Below are 18,711 nucleotides of genomic sequence, written 5' to 3'. Positions count from 1 at the left end.
ACTGTTTTCAAAACTTAAATATCTCTGGTAGCTGAGTATATATTTTCATTGTATTCTTACACCTCAGTGCTACTTTGGTAAGTCTGAAGCTCGAATGGTGTCTCTGGGTAAGGTTAAAATATCACAATATCTGGGTTGTTTCTTATTGTTCAGTAAGATCTGGAAAGAAAAAAAAAGGAAAAACAAAGAGCAAAATGTCTTGGTTTAGCTTCGTTTTACTGAAGCCTTCAGGGAGATTTAGTTCATACCTGCTTAGTGGCTTTGTTAGCTTTTATAGTGAGCAGAAGTCATGCTTGTGCGGTGCTATTCAAACAGGTGAACAGCTTGTATGAGTAGGCTGTGACACACAGGAATAGATAAGTGATGACTCCTTCGATGTTCTGAGTTCTGCAGCTCCCTTACTGTGAAGTGAGGGAGTCCCAGGTGTGTGCCCAAAGGGAATCTCCTCCAGGAGGTGCTCTTGTCTTGCAGTTCTGGGGCAAAGGCACTGTCATTTTAGTGTATGTTGTGTCTGGAACTTGCTGGTTGTTTTTCTCTGGCAGTGATAGGAAATCAAAAAGCTTTGGTTTCCATTGCAGTGAGCTTAGATTAAAGAGTGAAGGGTGTGAGTGCTCAGCTGGGCTGCCCCTGGACTTCATAAAAGAAAAAATAGATTTGTGGGGAGAAAAAGTGAGTGCTTACGGGGGTGCCTGCGTGTGTTTGAAAGGACTTGAGTGGGGTCACAGAAAGGAGCTTCTCAGTGGCAAACCAAGGTGTCAGACTCAGTGGTGGTTATTAATTTTGTTAACAGAAGGCTTTAAAGTCTGGGCTGCTCCTGCTATCCCTGTGGGAAGGTGGGGAAAATCAGTTTGTTCTGCGTTTTCTTGACAGTTCACTCAAATGCCTGATCTCTCTCTCTCTCTCTCTCTCTCTCTCTCTTTCTCTCTCTCAGGTTATATATAAATCCCATTTATCTCTTTGGTAGTGAAGCATCCCTGACGTTTGCTGCGGTCTATGGGTGAGCTGCACTGGCTCAGGGGTGGTAGCTCAGCTACTGCTGTTCCCTGCACTGTGCAGCTGATGGCACTGGAGTATCGTGCAGCCTACAGCTGTTAGGTTGTGTCAACATTCCTTGCTGTTCTCACTGAAATATATAGAAAATAGACCTGGGCTATGTCTGTTCAGTGCTCAGGTTGTAAAAGGGTGAGCAGGGTTTTTTCTGCCTTTCAGTTCTGCGTGGGAATTTGCACAGCTGTCTGTAAAAGCTTAATAAATTGTTGCTAGGAAGGTAAACAACCCAAAGAATTACAGGAGACCTTCCCTGAGCCCATCTGGAATGACATTCCTCTTCAAAGAGAGTCTGTTTTATGTTCTTTCTGCACTGAGTGATAGATCAGTATCTGCCTGGGTGATCCCTTTGGTCTGCTTGTTGTTGAAAGACTCTGTTTTCTTATTTCCTCATTTCTTTTTTTGCAGTCTTTATGTGCTGGCTGTGTGCAGACCTGCAAAGCAACCTAGTGTGTTTGTAAGAGTACAGTGACTTCTTATCTGTCTCAAGTCTGGACTTCTAAATTGCTAATATTAATATGTCCCACTGTCTCAGAAATGGCTCAGCTCCAAAATTAGCTCTGTTCGACTTTGGCACAGCACTATGTTTTGTTTCTCTTCCTTTGGATATTGACACAAACACAGCTGAAATTGATGTCAACATAAATCCCTGTGTGGTTCTTGAGATACTAAGTAGAATGGAATGGAGTCAGTCCTTTAGCAGACAGTGTTAAAATAATAATAATAATCTCCTTTCTTTTCAGCTTGCTGCTTTTTCTCTACGGGAAGGTGCCATATGAGAGCCCAGCTCCATGACACAGCAACAGAAGAAAGCCTGTGGATTTCAACTGCTGTACTTATGTAAGGCTCCGGAGGACATTTCTTTTATGTACTCTGTGCTCTCTGCATTTTGCAGTGTGGTTAAGAGATATTCACAGGCCTCCTGGAAGCAGGACATAAGGAAAGGTGAGGGTTAAGACTCTTGCTCCCCCTCACTGTGCAGAGCTTAGTGGTAATTGTTCTTCATGCATCTGGGGAAGCAGAGAGATGTCCCTGCTTGTTTGAGGTTACCTATGTAGAGCCTAGGGTGCATGGGATGAGGGATGGCAAAGCTGGTGCAGAGGCCTGTGATAGGAGGATGGTTGGACTAGATGATCTTGTAGGTCCTTTCCAACCTTATGAACCTATGAGCCTCTGTGCTCATCTCTGTGATGGGACTGCAGCTAAAACAAAAGAAACGGGAGCATGCCCCTACTACTCTGCTGCCTGTACAGACCTCTAGGTCCCTTTGCTATCCCAGTCCATTCATTTTGTGTCATGGTTTTCTCCTGCATGTTGGAAGAGTTCTAAAAAGATCCTGCTTGCTCTCTCCAGCCCCACATCTCCACAGTTGTCTGCAGTAGCCTACAAAACTCACTGCTTATCCAGAGCAAGGTGATGCCCTATTCCATCCCAGCAGCAAACTGGGAGTTCCCATGTGAGAGCCTTGTCAAGTTCCCAGGCTCTGTGGTTTGTAATTGTTGCTGGGCCCCATCAGACCTTGCCTCAGTTTTTCCATTTGTGTAACGAGCTTGGTATCCACCCACCACTGTGGAGATTTCTGATGTGGAATACGGGCTGGCTGTTTGCACAGCACTTTTGAGAATGAAAAATACTGATGAGCTGAGCTGTATCATCAGCTGTGAGCCATGCCATTGTACATAATGATCACTGCAGCCGCTTCAGATATTAATTAGGTGCTGTGCCTTCAAAGTGTTCTGACTAATTAAGTCTCGCGCCACTGCTGTGTAGCAAGTTGTGCTTAATTATCCTCCTTCCTTGGATGGAAGAATCTAGACCAAATAGCTAAAGCTGAGCAAGTCAGTATTAAAGTTGGAGCTGAGTTCCAATTTTTGTGTGATTCTGCTGTGGCTTCCAGCCTTTGTAAGAAGTAAATTAAATTAGACTGAGTTGATGAGAAGTCTTTTTTTTTTTTAATTAATTTTTTAATTTTATCTCATGCTAAGGGGCGGTTTTCTGTCTCCTAGGGTCTTGTGGTGGATGAGAGCAAGGAATGCACTGAGTGGGGAAGAATGTAGTGTGTAGACGTGGTGCAAAAGTGGCCACTTTATCAGTTAAACGTTAACAGCTGCCAGATCTGCTGTAAACACCTGTCTCCCTGCTGTCTGCTTCCATTCCTGTGCACGTACATACTGACAGCCTTGCAAAGCTGTGCGTTGGCCCTTGTAATAGCAGCAGGATTTAAAAATGATCTCATTCAACTTTCCCCAGAATGTATGAACAGCCCAGGAGTGGAGGGATCAAGCTGAGGAACTGAGAGTTGGCAGCAGTGCATCTGCTCCCATAAGCAGCTTCCTCTAGCTGGAAAACAGGCTGCTTGCCACTACAAGCTTGCCTGTTAGAAGCTGCAGATTTTCGGATTTCCTTTGCTCAGCTGAGGGCATGTTTGTTCTTGTTCTTCTTGGAACTTTGCAGCCTGTGAATTAAAGGAGAAAAGTGAGAGGTGTCAGCTCTTGTGAGGTATGGGCATCTGTTCCTGGCACACTGGGAACATGAGAGGAGAGCACACACAACACGTGATGCCTGTTCTCTCTCAGGTGTGAGCCCTGAACCCTTGCAGAGTTCTGGGTTGTCAGTGTTCTGGTGGTGTGAGGGACCTGATCCCCTTCCTCAGAGATGAAGGGGGCTTAAGGGGAGGGGGCTTCCCTTGTCTTCACTCTGGGCTTGTGCAGAAGGCTGTCCTGTTTGGCCTAGTTGCAAATTGAGAGCACTTGGTATGTCAGAGCAGGCCAGAGGGGAACAAAACAATTGCCTGCTGACTTCTTGCATCCTATTGGTTATGGAAATGGATGTGGCTTAGCCATGTACCCTTAGGTTTAATGACTAGGTGAGAATGGACTCTTGGAGTCTCCAAAGCTTAGGTGCAGTTTCTCTGGACGCAGTGGAGTAGTATATAGGTAGATGAGTGGTGTGTGGGAAGTTTGGCCTGCCACTGGACTTGCTCTTTTAGTATTTAGGGTTTCACTCCAGGCACCTCAGCTTTTTCATTCGATTCACTTGTGTTAACGTGGGCAGGAGGTTTGGTTACCCACAGGCCTTTGCACAGCAATCCCTTGCAGTGTTACGGGCAGAAGCCTTGCTACCAAATCTCATCAGCTGACCCTTTAAGTTTCTTGTATTTAGTTGGTATGGGAGTGTCCTTATTACCTTCCAGCTGGGTCACCCTCTAGCCTTGGAGTCCAAAGGGGTCTCCAGTCTGGAGAAGAAAGTTGAGGTTGTCATCTAGACTCAGGATATGCTTATAACCCTTTGGCAAGAATGCAAGGTTCTCAGGTCTAAAACCTTGGTTTTAAGGTGGAAAATGTGGATTCCTTGCTGAGCCTTGCCCCCCTCTGCCTGCAGGACTGGGGCAAGCCACTGCTTTCTTCAGACTGCTCATCTTGTGCTCTTCATGTCACAGGGAGGGATAACCGGATATGCTGAGCTCTTGAGCTCAGTGAATACAAACTGATGTGCAGACCTGAGTCGACCAGAGAATCCAAGTTGGGTCAGTTGTAGATCAGGGTTAGGAAATGTGTGTTATCAGCTGCCTGGATTTTTGTTTTTGCTTGCAACCAAATCACTAAATCCATGGGCCTTTAATGGGGCACCATGACTCTGGGCAGGTTTTGTTTTGAGGGATGATGTTTTCAGAGCAGCAAGAGCTCTCTGTATTTCTTTGGAACAGGAGGTAAGGAAGGGGTCTTACTCATGCTTCCGTGGTGCAACACACTTCATTTAAAGTGTAATTGATTAAACTCCCTTGATCTAAGTTACATACAGTGGGCCAAAGACTGGGCATGAAGGTCCTCTGCCCTATTTCCTGCTGTTGAGTGCTTCTTGATGCCAGATTAAGTCATCCTATTTTGGTGTTGCAGTAGCAATTTCTGCGTCTTCCGTATGACTGACAGGGATTTAGTTAGAGCTGAATTTGAGGGTGGTGTCCCTCCTTGGCCTTCTCAGTTCCCCTCCACCCCTGGGGTCAGCCCAGACTCTGACAGCTCTGAAACGTGTGGAAGCTGCTGAACTGCAGCTTTGTTACCCCAGCAGCTGAAATCCAGGAGCAGTCATGCTGCAACAGGCCTGCCCTCCTGCGAGAGAGAACAATCTGCAGGGTGACACATCAAAAGCAAAGGGCAGATCTGTGGTGCTCACGCAGAGATCAAAAGGAAGAAGCAGGGCGGCTCCGCTCCTGGCTGGCTCTTGAAGACTGCTCGACTCTTTCTGTGTCCCTTTAATCTCCTTTATGTCCTCAAAGATCCCTGTTTCAGGCATGGGAGATGGTGGTGGGAAAGTGAAGTGCCTTCACTTCTGTGAAGCGGATGGTGCAAGGGAGGGGATCTTTGGTTTGCATGCTGAGAATTCCCTTATCCTCCTCCATGAGTAAAGCATATGGGAGAGAGAAGGGTTTGATAAACCCTTCTGATAGATGCATCATCTTACATGTGCATATAGAGGTGCAGAAGAGCTGGACCCTGTATGGGGTCTGGAGTTGATCACCTCCCCCACCCTGCTTAGAGAACCTGAGTCCCCTCCTGCTACATTGCACCGGGGATCAGGTTTAATTGTTGCTGGTGCGTGGAAGCAAGTGAATTAGCAGGGCACTATCTGAAAGTAGCCAGAGCTTTTCAGGAATGTGCATGATGGTTACTATTATTCAAGGCTCTTCAGTCTCCTGGGACTGATTTGCTATGTTCTGGACATTCCCAACCTGACCAGTGCTGACTCCTCTTGTCCAGGGTGGCCAAGGAGGGCAGATGCTGAATTATTTATTGCCTTCGAGCCCCTAGAGCGGGGCCCGCAGTGCATTCCTTACTGACTCAGATTGAATTTTAACTCTACGTTTTTCTTAACCATTACTTAAGAAGGTGCTGTTTAGTCTTTTCCTCAAATACCAGCAATTGTTAAACAGGACAAATACCTAAGAAAAGATCTTCTTTTTGTTTGCCCTCGATAACTTCTGACCCTGCTGCAAATTGCCTCTTTGGCCGACTTTGTCTTTGGATCAGGGCAGTCACACTGAGCTGTGAAAACCCCTTTCCTACCTCACCTTGAGCAACCCCTGCTTCTCAGGACTTTCTGTGGGGCTTTCCAAAATGGTGTGGCTGATTCTGTGACACCCTACACGGTGCTTCATGGAAAAGCTACGTGAAAGCAGAGCATGGAAACGTGCAATAATAAAGCATTTGGAAATCAGAAGCAGTCTGAAGGGCTATGGCTTAGTGGAAGGAAGCAGAGAGCTCACAGAGGTGGTGAGATGTGTCAGAGCTTTGAAGAATAGAGGGAGGAAAAAAAGGAAAAATGCAGAGATGTGTTAATGGGGTTGGGGGTTCTTGGGATACCTCCTGGGCTCTGCATGGGGAGCTCTTTTCTCCCGAGCATTGTGATGTCAGTGCTGAAAGTAGGAGGGCTGGTGGCTTTGCCCTTCAGTAACATTGGTGCAAAATGAATTTGGCAGGGGGTTCCCAGCCCAGGCTCTGTAAGGCCAAAGGACCCATTTACCTGAGCTCTGGGTTGAAGAACAATGCAAAGGAGGAGCAGCCTGTGTCAGGCCTTTCTCTCCCCACAGCCAGTTTCCCAGGTGAGCAGTCTGTGTCCCAAAACACTGATCTCTGCCTTGGGGGGGAGGTGGGGAGGAAAGCTGCTCTGCTCCTCCGTGTTCTCTCTTGATCTGCATTTCTAGCTGGTGCTGTCACCAGCAAACCTGCTCTGCTCCTTGCCAGGGCTGCAGGTCCTGGCTGGTAGCTGCCCTGTGCTCTGCATGGATGTGTCTGCGTTTTTCCAAAGACCAGCTTCAGCTGGTTCACGTGAAGTGCTGACTTCAGACATTGTGCAGAGCGTGACTCAGAGGGACAGGGGTTTGGGGAAAGGGAGGAAAGCCTTTTTAAGGAGTTGCAAACTAAATGCTGCTGTGAAGAGTGTTGGTAGAGGTGGTCTGGTTCTCTTCCAGCTTCAAAAGGAAGAGTGTTAAGGATGTACAAAGAGCTGGCACAGCTGCAAGGCAAAAAGAATGCTTTATTGAGTGTGTAAATGCTCGTAAAGCCAGGAGTAAAGCTGTTAATGCTGTGTATGCGTGGGTGTGTGTGTGTAGAGATAGGGAGGAGAGAAGAAGCTGCATACCAGGAGAGAACATGGGGGATTACAGAGGGCCTGATGTCCCATAGGAGTAGGCTGGTGACAGTCAGAGCTGTCTCCAAAGGAGCAGCTGGTTGGTGCAGAGCCTGGTTCCCATTCCCTGCTCTGACTGCAGAGCTCAGGGTGGGTGAGTGCTAAGCCCAGCAGCTGCTCCTGCAGCCTCAGTGTAATGTCATACAAAGTCAGGCTTGCAGACCTTGCCTCTTTTCAGAGCAGAGATGCTCAACTTCAGGCCACCAGGTCTCGTAGAGAGAGAGAGAGAACACAGAGAGAAGCTCGTCTTGACTCTTCTCCCTGTAATATCTCCATGGATATCATATAGCAGGAATACAAACTGGCTGTATGATAAGGCAGGAGAACAGCTCGTTTCTCCCAGCACGGGAACTGCTTTGCATGTGCACCTGCCGTGGGGCAGAGGCACCTGCACTGTGGTGTTGCTCCATGGCAAAACAGGGATGGGGGGCAGCAGAGATGGCAGGAGTGGGTTGAACTGTGCCTAGGGGGCTTGGGGAAAGCAAAGATAAAGCAGATGAGCTGTTCCTGGATGTAGCCCCCAGGCTGGGTAGCCCCATAGGAGAGAATCCCCTCACTTCCCTCCCTCTGGCATTTCTTTGCCAAGATGCTCGTCAGACAATTTGCTGATGTGGGAGCTTTGAAGCCTCCGAGATTTGCCTTCTGTGCAAAACCCAGCGAGAGTAGGTTGGAGCTGTCTGCCCTGTTTGTGAGCAGTTCCCTCCCCAGGGCGATGGACGCCGTCGGATCAGAGCTCAGCAAATGCACAAAGGGGAGCGCCAGGTGGGGCGGGCAGCCTGCTGCAAACAATGCTGACAGAGCCCTGCAGGGCTGGGTGGCCCAACCTGGGATTGTCCTTTCCCAGCCAGGTGGAAAGAGAAGCCTGAGCTGGCTTTGTCTCCTGAGGTTCCCCAGCCCAGGGGGCATCCGCCTGCCTTGATCGCTGTCCTGGCTTCAGAGCAGTGTTTGCATGGATGGGGGACATAAGTGTGTGTGGGGGGGGTGGGCTCCTTGTTCACAAGCATCCCTACCTATGCCTGTCACCACTGTTTTAGGAGTGCCAAAGTCACTCCTGGCCTTCTTCTTTCCCGCTTTATGAGATTATATAGTGTATTTAGCTGCTGCTGCTTACTGACACAGTCCTGTGGAGTCAGGGAAGCTCTCCCCAGTGTCTGAGAACTGAAGGAAGCACTGCTGTGTAGGGCTGCTGCAGACACCTCGCCAGCCGTCAGCGGGTGAACTCTGGGTGTAAGGCTGCACTGAATGTTGCAGGTTTCTTGATGCAGCTTGATATCGTGCATGAGAGGAATAAAGGCTGGTTGTGAAATGCAGATCCACGTTTGAAACTGGATTTGGATCTCACCCCAGACTAAACAAATGTGATTCTGCAAGGCTTCTTAGATGATAAACTGAGAATGGGGGCAGTTGTGTACATATGCATTAGCCATGTCTGTTCTGCAGAAAGCAGCTGTTTGCTGTGAATGTGTAAGGATCTTGCTTTTCTTTTTTTTCTTACAGAAAGGGATTTCACTGAAGAATAAGGGATGTTGTCAGTCCTGGTTCTGAGCACTTGCAGCAAAGTCGAAGCAGAGAAAGGGAGGGAAGTAACGTGAGTTGGATCTGAGCTGCCATAGCAAGATGAGCTTTAGTAGAGCTGTACGCAGGGTTAGGATTAACTTAAGGAGTATCTATTAATACCTCTGATTAGATGACATTCATTTTGTATCTGCTAGGTTCCCTCTTTGGTAAGGGGAAGTGTTTCACTCGCTTCAGCTTAGCAGCTGGAAGTGTGGAGGACACTTAAAGCTGCCAAAGGAGATTCGCTCTAGGCTGAGTTGGGGCCTTTCTGTCCTTTGACCTATCTAAAAGCCAGGACTGCCCCAAGCATTTCCTTTCCCTTGCTGCCAGGCCACATCTCTCCTCAGCCTTCCAATGTAGTCTTGGTGTTGCTCATTGCTGCAGCTTGTGCAGACAAGTGATGGGATTCAGCTTTTAAACTCTAAAGTGATGAAGAGAGAAGACCCTTAGGGGCTTTGTGTCCTCCCTCCCTTACAAGCAGGTTTTGCAGTGGAAATCTGTGTTTCTGTAGCAGCTTCTGTGCAGCACTACACTTACCTGAATTGCTGTCTGCTAGATGTTGCTGAGAAACAAGAGGACAGTGAGAGCAGTAGGTGAGCACAGACACAGCTGGGTGGGATCTGTAAGTGATCCAAGGCTCTGTGTCAAAACATCCCCACCCCATTCCTTGCATGGCTGGGATAGTTTGCAAAAAGCACAGGCTTCTCAGTGAATGGTAGAGAAGTTGGCACAGAAGCAGCTCTCAGAGGGGCCTATTTCAGCTACCATGAGTTCTGCAGGGAGCTGGGCCTGTTGTAGTCAAGGCTCATTGAGATTTTTGCTTGTTCCTCTTGGATTTAAGCTGGCAGAGAAGGGGCAGATGCCAGTGCCTGTTAGTAGCTTGCATAAATCCAGGAGCAAGGTGATGAGAATAATCAGGCTGAAGTTTTACTTCATCTACCAGCTCTGCTTCATGTCGACAGAGGCATCTTCAGTAAGGTTTCAGGCTGGTCCCAAAAGCTCTGTCCTGTTAGTGCTGTCCATTTATATTATATACATTTATTTTACCTGCTCTAGGTTGACTTCAGAATGGAGCTGTGACTCCAGCAAAGCTCAGGAGCATCATGGGTCTTCCCATGCTGGTGCTGCCATTTCATTGCACAGCTGGAGAACCTGTATGGACAGGCGCAGCCAGACTACTATGGGTTGGCTGCCCTGCATGGGTGAGGAAGTGGTGTCTTCCCAGGCTGGGATGGCAACGGAGTTGGAATGGGTCATCCCACTGTAGGCAGGGGAGATTGAAATGCTGATCTTTCCCTGAACAGAGTGGTGCACAGGAGATGCAGCCGAGGGGCAGTTCCAGTTGTGAACTGGGCTTTTTCCCAGCACAACTACGGGCTGAGGCTTTGCTGCAGTCAGTGCTTGGTTTATGCATTCAAAGCCATGGTTTTGAGTTACTTAAACAGAACAAGAAGTGAGAACTGAGAAGCACTGAGCAAGTTTGAAATTCATGTTTCTGGTTTCTCTTTGAAACTTCAGTCTTCCCAACCACTGAATCCTCTTCCTTGGTCCCTCTGGGATCCTTTGGGACCTTGTGAAGTGGAGGGCTTTTCTGCAGCTCCTCTTGGCATTGCTGCCCTAGATAACACGTGTTGTATAATCTGCAGAGCACGCTCCAGATACAAATGTGGGCGAATCCTCCGGGGAGAACTGAATTCACTGCTCAGGTCAGAACATGTCCCATAGGTGTTTGCTGTCATGAATATGAGCTGGCAGTCCAGGAAGCTGCCAGTGGGGCACGGATGGAGGCTTCTGTTCCACCAGAGACAGGGGACTGCACAGCACCCTGGTGGGCTCAGAACTAGATGGAGAAAGCACTGGCATGAAGGCTGAACAGCTCGTGTGATGCCAGCTCTGGTCTGGCTGTTGAGAGGGAAAAACGTGCTGTCTGCCCCGAAGTTTCAGATTTCTGAGCAAATCCAAGGCTAAATGAGTGAATTTCAGAGCTTTTTAGTGCCTTGCAGTCCACAGTTCCAGTAGAAAAAGACAATTTGCATTGTTCTTCCCTGTCTAGTTGATAAATCTTCGCTACCAGTTCGCATTTCCAGTTGGTATGCTGTGTCTTCAGTTTGAGACAGCTTGAGAGCAACAGTTTCACCATGTTCCCCTGATGTCAAAAGCTGGGACTCAGTCTCACCTGGTGGGAGAGCTGACACTGGGCAGGCGAACTGGTGACACTGGCTTCAGTGGAGCTAAGCTGGTTTCTAGCCAGTAAAGTGCTAAGGGAATGCTGTGTTTATACTATAAGGCCAATGACACAAGGGAGGCATAAACCCGGAGGGATTCTGGACTGATCTGGTGCTACCTTGTTTCTCGTCTTCTGTTTCTCACCCCTGTAATGTCTACAGAAAGGTCCAAAGCTCTGGGTGGGCATGGAGCAGGCTTCCCAGGGCACTGGGTATGGCCCCAAGCAGGTTGAGCCCAAGGAGCACTGGGACACCGCTCTCAATTATAGGGCTTGATTGGTGCTGTGTAGGGCCAGGGGTTGGATTCAGTGATCCCCTTGTCCCCTTCCAACTCAGGTTGTTCTGCTATTTTGTGTTGCTTTTGGTGTCATTCAGCCCTGCTACACTTGCCACGCACGTGGGAGCAGGCAGACCGTGTTGGGTATGTTTAGGTACCCCAAAAGAGCTGGGAACCAGAACCCAGGTGCTCTCTGTTCCCTTGAGGTGTGAACCCTTCCCTGCATGTTGGCTGGGGCAGCTCAAGGGGGCACAGTGTTTGTTGGGTGGCTGAAGCTGCTGGCTGGGAAGGGTCCTGGCATTGCACTGGGACACTGCCAGGATGGGAATATTTGAAATGAGGAAGTTTGGGGTGCTCTCAGGGTCAATTTTAGTGCTGTAGAGCAGGAGAAAGCTGGGAGTGTGGGCAACGGGGAGCTGGGCAGCGTGCAGCCAGATTTGCCAAAGGTGAAAAATGATCAGATGCATTCTCATGAGCCAAGCTTCAGCCCGGCGTCACCTTCGCAGGAGGAGGTTGGATCCTGAATGAGCCCAGCATAGGGACCCTCCATGCAGAGGGGCTGCTTGGCCCTGCACATCCCGACCCCCTCCCAGCGTTCCCAGCCCAGTTTGCTTCCTGCGTCAGAGCCCCGGGTGAGTCACAGCTGGGATTCCTCAGCTCTGAAGTGGTTCCTTCTCCTTTTTTTCCCCTTCCTTTTCTCCTCCCCAGGTGCTGAGCTTTTTTTTCCAAAGCCTTGAATTGTAGGGTGTGTCTACGAAATCTCGCAAACAGGCGCAGGCCCCGGCAGGAATGAGTGAGCACCGTTCCCATTATGCTATGAATACCTGGCCAATTGCCACGGGGATGGTGCCAGCCTCAGCAGCCAATCTGCAGCACCTAGACCTGCTGAGCTCTGGGGTTTTGCTCCTCTCACTAAGTCACCGCTTTGCAGAGACGGACAGTTTTAATCTCTTCTCAGCAACAGCCATGTTTTTGTACTTGCTTGACCTGCTGTGATATCCCAGTTCCCACGGTTCGCATCTTCCCAGGGTAACGTGCAGGTAGGGGTGGAGAGTTGAGCAGGCAGCTCCGGACTGCCCATCCTGCTGTGTGACTCATCTCTGCCAACGTGCAATCTCAAATACTTTCTGTTACCCTGCCCTATGCACTGGGCACTGCCCCAGCTCACCCAGACCCCTCCATGCGTCTCAGCTCCATCTGCTGCATCAGGATTGGAGGCTGCCCGGTGTATCTGTGTGTTGCAGACATCTGTCAGGGTGGGAGGGTGCACAGTTGAGCAGATGGGGCCCGAGCTGCCAGCACTGACCAAGGGTGAATGTGTGCTGTATGTATGGCTCCTTGCACTGCTCCAATGCCCCCATGAACGCTTGAGGGTTTCTAATGAGGGCTTTGAGGGGTATGAGGTGTGTGAATGCATGAAGTTAGTAGAGAAGGGGCAGTAGCTGAGACTTTGCATGATCTCGTAAGCAGAAAAAAGACTGAACCTCAGACACAAGCTCTGGTTGCTGATATCTGCAAAGTCCCAAGGATGCTGGTCTTCCTGCTGGTAGAGTGGGCTTGTTCAGCTAAGCCACTAGCACAGGTTTGCAGCAGGGCTCCTAGACTGGAAGCTGACTTAAAGAGCTGGCCACCATCTGTTCTTGGAGCATGTGAATCCTGGTACAAACGGATCCTGTGAGCTGTGAAGTCTCAATTTCAGTCACTGATGCAACTTTCTTTCTGTTTTGCCCAGAGAGGCTGTGGATGCCCCATCCCTGGAAGCATTCAAGGCAAGGCTGGATGTGGCTCTGGGCAACCTGGTCTGGTGGTTGACAACCCTACCCACAGCAGGGGACTTGAAACTAGTTGATCTCTGAGGTCCTTTTCAACCTAGGCTATTCTGTGATTCTATGATTCCCTTGTCTGCTCAGCTGCTAGCTCACACACATCTGCCTGTGGCATCATGACTGCTCTGGACAAGCTCACCTTTCCAAGCCTCAGAGATAACCTCCCATGCTGGAAAGAGGATTGTCCCCCTCTCTTCTGAGACCTGCTGCTGGGGGTTAGCACAGCCGTAAACCATAGACCATGGTTCACACACCCCTCCTTCCAGCTTGGGGTTGTGTTGTTTGTGTCCCCAGCTTTGAGCAGAGCTTCTGCTTCTCTCAGTGCCTTTCTGCTTCTTGCTCTGGGTTCCCACAGGCTCCCACTGCCAGCAGGTGATGTTGTTGCTCTGTAACAGTAATGTTGTGTGTGTGTGCAGTGGGGAGAGTAGGTCAGGAGGTGCTGGGAAATGAGCAGCACCATTATTTGGATTTGTGCCTTCGAGGGGATGAAATGTTCCCTCCCTCCACACTCTGACTCCCACTCTCTCTGCCCCCATGTCAGAGCTTTGCCCTCCTGGAGGGCTGCACAGGATTACATATGGGCAAACACCAAATGGCCAATCCAATTTCCACTTTCAGGTGAGGCTTCCTCCAGATCCACGATGGCCTTGTGGAAACACAGGTATTTGGACTGGGTGGGGAGTGCGTTGAAGCAGCAGCTGCTGTGAGTCCCTGGCATGCCTGGAGGTGGAGGCGTGGGACCTATTGGCACTCCCACCCCATAAGCCCAAGGGCAGTGAGCTGACACAACTCTCCTGGAATCTGTCCCGCTCTAACCAGGATTGTTGGCAGGTGGGTACCGAATCTTGGCAGCACAACAAGAGAACGCTGGTTTCTCTGAAATTCCTGGGCTCGTTTGGTCAGGGTGCTGGCATGCAGAGCCAGGGCAGAGCTGGCACGTGCATGGCTGCAGGAGAGCAGTGGAGCCTGGAGAAGGGCTGAGGGCTAGCAGCTCAGGGTCGCTCCTGCATCCTGCTGGTAGCAGCTTGAGTCTGGGTGGGGTTTTAAAGTTTTCTTAATTTTGTCAGTAATCTGTAAGCAGTGGTCCAACTTTGTTCTTCATTTCTCCTCTCAGGGCTGAGCTGGCAAGGTGCTGTACCAGGACTGGGAGACAGTAGGCTAGCAGGCTGTCAGCCCCATCACACCAGTTCTCGGAGTGCTGGGAATCCCACCAGTGACAGGGAAATGCGTGGAGCTCCCTCCTGCTCCTTTTCCCCTGAACCAAAGGTAGGATGAGGGCATCCCAAAACTGCAGCTCCCTTAGCAGGTCTGCACAGGCACTGCTGTCTCCCTGGCACTGTTTGGGAGGTAGAGACCCTAGGGCTGCCCTTTGCTAGGGAGGCACAGCTGGAGGTGGAAACAAAGCAACTAGGCTGGCTGCAAGACAGAACAAGGGTTTTTTCACATGTCTGGGATGGTGAATGGTTGAAAAGAGTTGGAAGAAAGGTGGGATTTGTGGGATGCAATGACTGTGTTGGGGCAGCCCTCCTTTGAAGCAGTCAAATGGAGCTCATTTGCAATGAGACAGAAGGGCTGCAGGAGAGGGAAGCCCCAACCAGCTGCTGTGCCCAGTGATGGATTCACGCAGGGCAGAATTCCCCTGTCTTGTGCCAGATTGGAGCAAGGCTACACAGGCTCTGTCATCTTGCCTTGCTGCAGGTGGAGCTTGGTTTGCCTGAGGAGGCAGGGGAGGGTGGGTCTTGTCAAACTGGGCACGGTTCAGGTGTTCACCTTCCTCCTGGATTGGCCACAGGGAGAAGAACTTGGCCTTATATGGTCAAAAAAGCCTGTGCCGCGGTGCCTCCTCCCTGTGAAGAGACACGTGGAGAGATGTGGATGGGCTGATGGGGTCAGGCGTGTTTTCCTCCACCCTTCCCTGCTCTCCCCTCCCTTTTCCAGATACCCTGAAGACAATTATGGCATTTGCTTTGCAGCCAAACGTGGCTGATTCCTGGGGCTTGCAAAGAAGCTGCATCCCCCAGTGAGTGCTGCTAGCTTTGTGTGCCCCCAAGAGTCAGGGGGTGATGGATGGGCATAAAATGGTGTCTCTGGTTAGGGCTGAGTACTTCATCAAGCTCAGGTATCTGGGAAGATGGTAGTGATGTTACAAATCACTGCCTCTTTGATGATTAAACCTCTTTCCTGCTTGTTTAAGTGCACACTGGAGTATCTGGTTAGGAAAACTAAATTATTGTACTGCCCCCCTCCCCAAAAAGAAATCACAGAGAGGTTTGATCCTGTCTTAGGTTGCAGACAAAGATGCATGGGAGAAACTGAGGTACAGTCCAAGATCACATGGGAAGAAAGATCTATCACAGCTCTTCTCTTTGCACAGGATTGAGGGAGCTCCATTTTCCAGTGGCTGAGTTCTTGGGCCCCTGGCAATGACTGTGAGGATGGCAGGCTGGGAGGTGAGCCTGGGGGATCTGTCTTTCTCCCCTTATCTTGCACCTGTCTCTTGGAATTGCTCCAGATGTGAGCTGGAACCAGCTGGAGCAGCTATGGGTAAAGTAGGATGGGCAGATTAAAATGGGCAGGAGTTTGGATTAGTTTAGGGGTAGGTGCAGTGGGAGAACTTACTGCAGTGAAACATGGGGACAAGGTGCAGTGGAAAGTCTCTGGAGCTGTGGGGCTATCTCTTCTCCACCCCAGGAACATGTTTCCATCTTGAGTCCCACATTTAACATCGTGGAATGCTTTGCCATCCCTCTGGTGCATGGCATGAACTTCACTTGCACTGATTTCCCTCATCTAAGTTTTCTTGCACGTCTGAGCCTGGATGCTCGGTGTCCTGCTTTGAGGCCAGGTCTGTGATCTGTTTAACTGGAGCTTCATAGGCTCTTTCTGCTTCTCCTGAAGGAGCGTGGCTGAATTTGAGGGGATGGAGATGTGTGAGAAGAACCAGACAGCTGCCCAGCTGCATGTGGGAGCCTTATTCCTGTGGAATAGGTGGGCTGATGGTTGCCCTTCCAATGGAATTCTTGCTTTGACTCTTTATAAAAAGTTATTTTAGTGATAACGGACAAGCTTTAGCCCCGTGGCAGACCTCATAACCACTTCGTAACCAATGTGATACCCTTACAAAATATCAAAGCAGAGATATTGACCACATTATGTACTGTTTCTTGCTACCTGAGAGCTGTTTTCCCTCTCCTGGGAGGCTGGGCTTGGAGGGGTTGTTTGGCTGTTGCAGTGCTTGGAAGCCTCTGAATCCTTTGGAAGCTCTTGCAGTGCTATCACCTGCCCAGGAGAGGGAGCATGGAGCTCACACTTGGGTGCTTCCCCGCCTGGGAGGCGGTGGCTCAGGCATGTGGTGCCCTTAGATGTGGTCTGGGGCTCAGGCACTGCCTGGTTGGAAAACAGCAGAGGAGCCTTGTTGCTTCCCTCTGTCTGCTCTGGCTTGTCTCTTGGACTCTGTCCCAGTTGCTGTTGTGCAGACACAGATATTTGCCTGCTGATCCTCCCTGCCAGAGTCTGCACCACTAGCACTGGCTCTGCCCCTGCTTTCAGCACATGGCTTTATCGATCCTTGGGTTTTGCCCCTAGGCTTTGTCTCACAACTGGGCCATGTCCTGGACATCTGATGTCTCCTTTCCCCGTGCTGGAGTAGATGCTTCGATCTTTGGCTCCAGACAGAGTTTGAGATCATCTTTGGGAAGCCTCTTGCTGTGATGTCTTGAAAGTGATATGGCTTTGCTTGGATGAGGCTTTGCACACAGCTGGCCAGCTAATGAGGTTGAGCTTCCTATTTGTTTTTCTTTAGCAGCACCTAAATGTGGTGGCCACAACGTCGACTGCTGTGCTAGCTCAGCTTTATTCCCCTTTGGGGGCTGTCTGCTGTCACCCTAAAGGGAATTATGTGATCCTGAGTTGATGGGTACTGCCTTGTATTCCTGCAGCACTCAAGGGTTGTGTTGCCCTTCACTGGGAAAAAAGCTACAGAACTCCTCCATGTAATTTAACAGCTGCTTTTGGGGTGCGGGCCATTTCTCTGCTGTAACAGGAATTAGCCCTAAGGAAGGGACTGGTCCTTTAGATAAAATCAGCACTTAAGGGGTAGTATGGTGGAGGAGAAGGACTGGTAGATGCATAGATAGGGGTGTCCAAAGGTATGGAGCCATCTTGGGCACAGCTCAGCTCCCATCAGTGGGGTACAGGAATTATTCTGCTGCCTAAACTCATTGCCTCAGTGTTCTATAGCTTGAAATCACTTTTCCCATTCTCAGAGTGAAATTGAGGCACACAGAAGTGAAGTGAGACGATGAGATGGTATGCTAGGTTTGTTCTTACAGCTGCCATTTATCTCTGGGTCCCAGAGCAGTGAGCTGTACCCAGTAGTTCTGCTTCCAGCCCGATGCCACAGGGTTCTTTCCAAATCTCCTGGGCAGTGGAGAGCTCAGAAAGAGCAAAAAAGATAAAAAATAATAAAAAAAAAAATAACAACCTACCACCCAGAAACATGAATGGGAGATAAACCAGCTACAGATACTTCTTATACAGGACTGAGCTGCTGCTGAGCTCCTGCCCTTCCCAACCTTGCTCTGAGCATGGTCCCAAACACCCCACCCTCTAGTTGCCCTGTGCTGGGAGCACCGAGCACCTTTCTGTTCAGGTTTCACACTGAACAACACCAGCTCTGTCTCCTTCCAGCCATGCTCGCTGTGCCTCAGCCCCACCCTGCCTTCCCAGGGCCCTGGGCTGCTCAGAGCCCTCATTCATTCCTCTCCTGGGCTCTGTGTACCTTTGGTGTTGCGTGGCCTTGCACAAACTCAGCATTGTTTCTTCTCCTGGAAGGGCTGTGCTGGGTCCTGCCTCCAGGGGAAGCTCTGTGCTCAAGTTCCATCACCTCCTGAGCTCACCCATGGCTTCCCCCTTTCCCACCCCTACCACTTTGAGAAATTAATTCCTCTCCTGTGCCATCAGCAGGTTTAACAACTGCGAGCACTAGCTGTTGGCCTGGAGCATCCTTTCTTCCTCTGCTATGCTGACCCTGAAAGCACAGCAGTTCTTTTTGGTAGGCAGCAAAGGGTAGAGCAGAGATTTTCCCCATCTCAGGTCCTCTCGCACCTCTGGGGGTTTGTGTGCTGTGGATCTCCTGTGTAAGCCATGGAATCATAGAATGCTTGAGTTGTAAGGACCTTAAAAATCATCCAGTCCCAACTCCTTTACTGTTGGCATGTCTCACCCCTCCACCAGCTGCACAGGGACCTATCCGTGGCCTTGAGCTCCTCCAGGGATGAGGCATCCACAGCTTCTCTGAGCAGCAGTGCCAGGGCCTCACCTCCCTCAGCTGTCGATGTTCTTGAGCAAAGAGCAGCAAGAAAACCACTGTGCTTGAAAGAGCACCTCTGAAACGAGGGGCTGCTTGGATGTGTGGTTCCCTGGTGTAGACCTGGGCCCCAGCCATGCAAGTGTTCCTCTTTGCAGAGGTGCAGGGGGGACTGGGCAAGGGGAAGCTCAGAGCAGGGTCAGGGGAGGATCCCCTGTGGGAGCCTGGTGGCATCCCAGTGGGATGCTCCCCAAAGCCATGGCTCCCTATCTGCACCTCCAGCCT

Source organism: Cyrtonyx montezumae, unplaced genomic scaffold (assembly GCF_038088225.1).
Source record: "Cyrtonyx montezumae isolate F1298 unplaced genomic scaffold, pur_monq_1.0 scaffold_63, whole genome shotgun sequence".
In the NCBI taxonomy this organism is placed as follows: domain Eukaryota; kingdom Metazoa; phylum Chordata; class Aves; order Galliformes; family Odontophoridae; genus Cyrtonyx; species Cyrtonyx montezumae.
Note: the sequence above shows the minus strand (reverse complement) of the source record.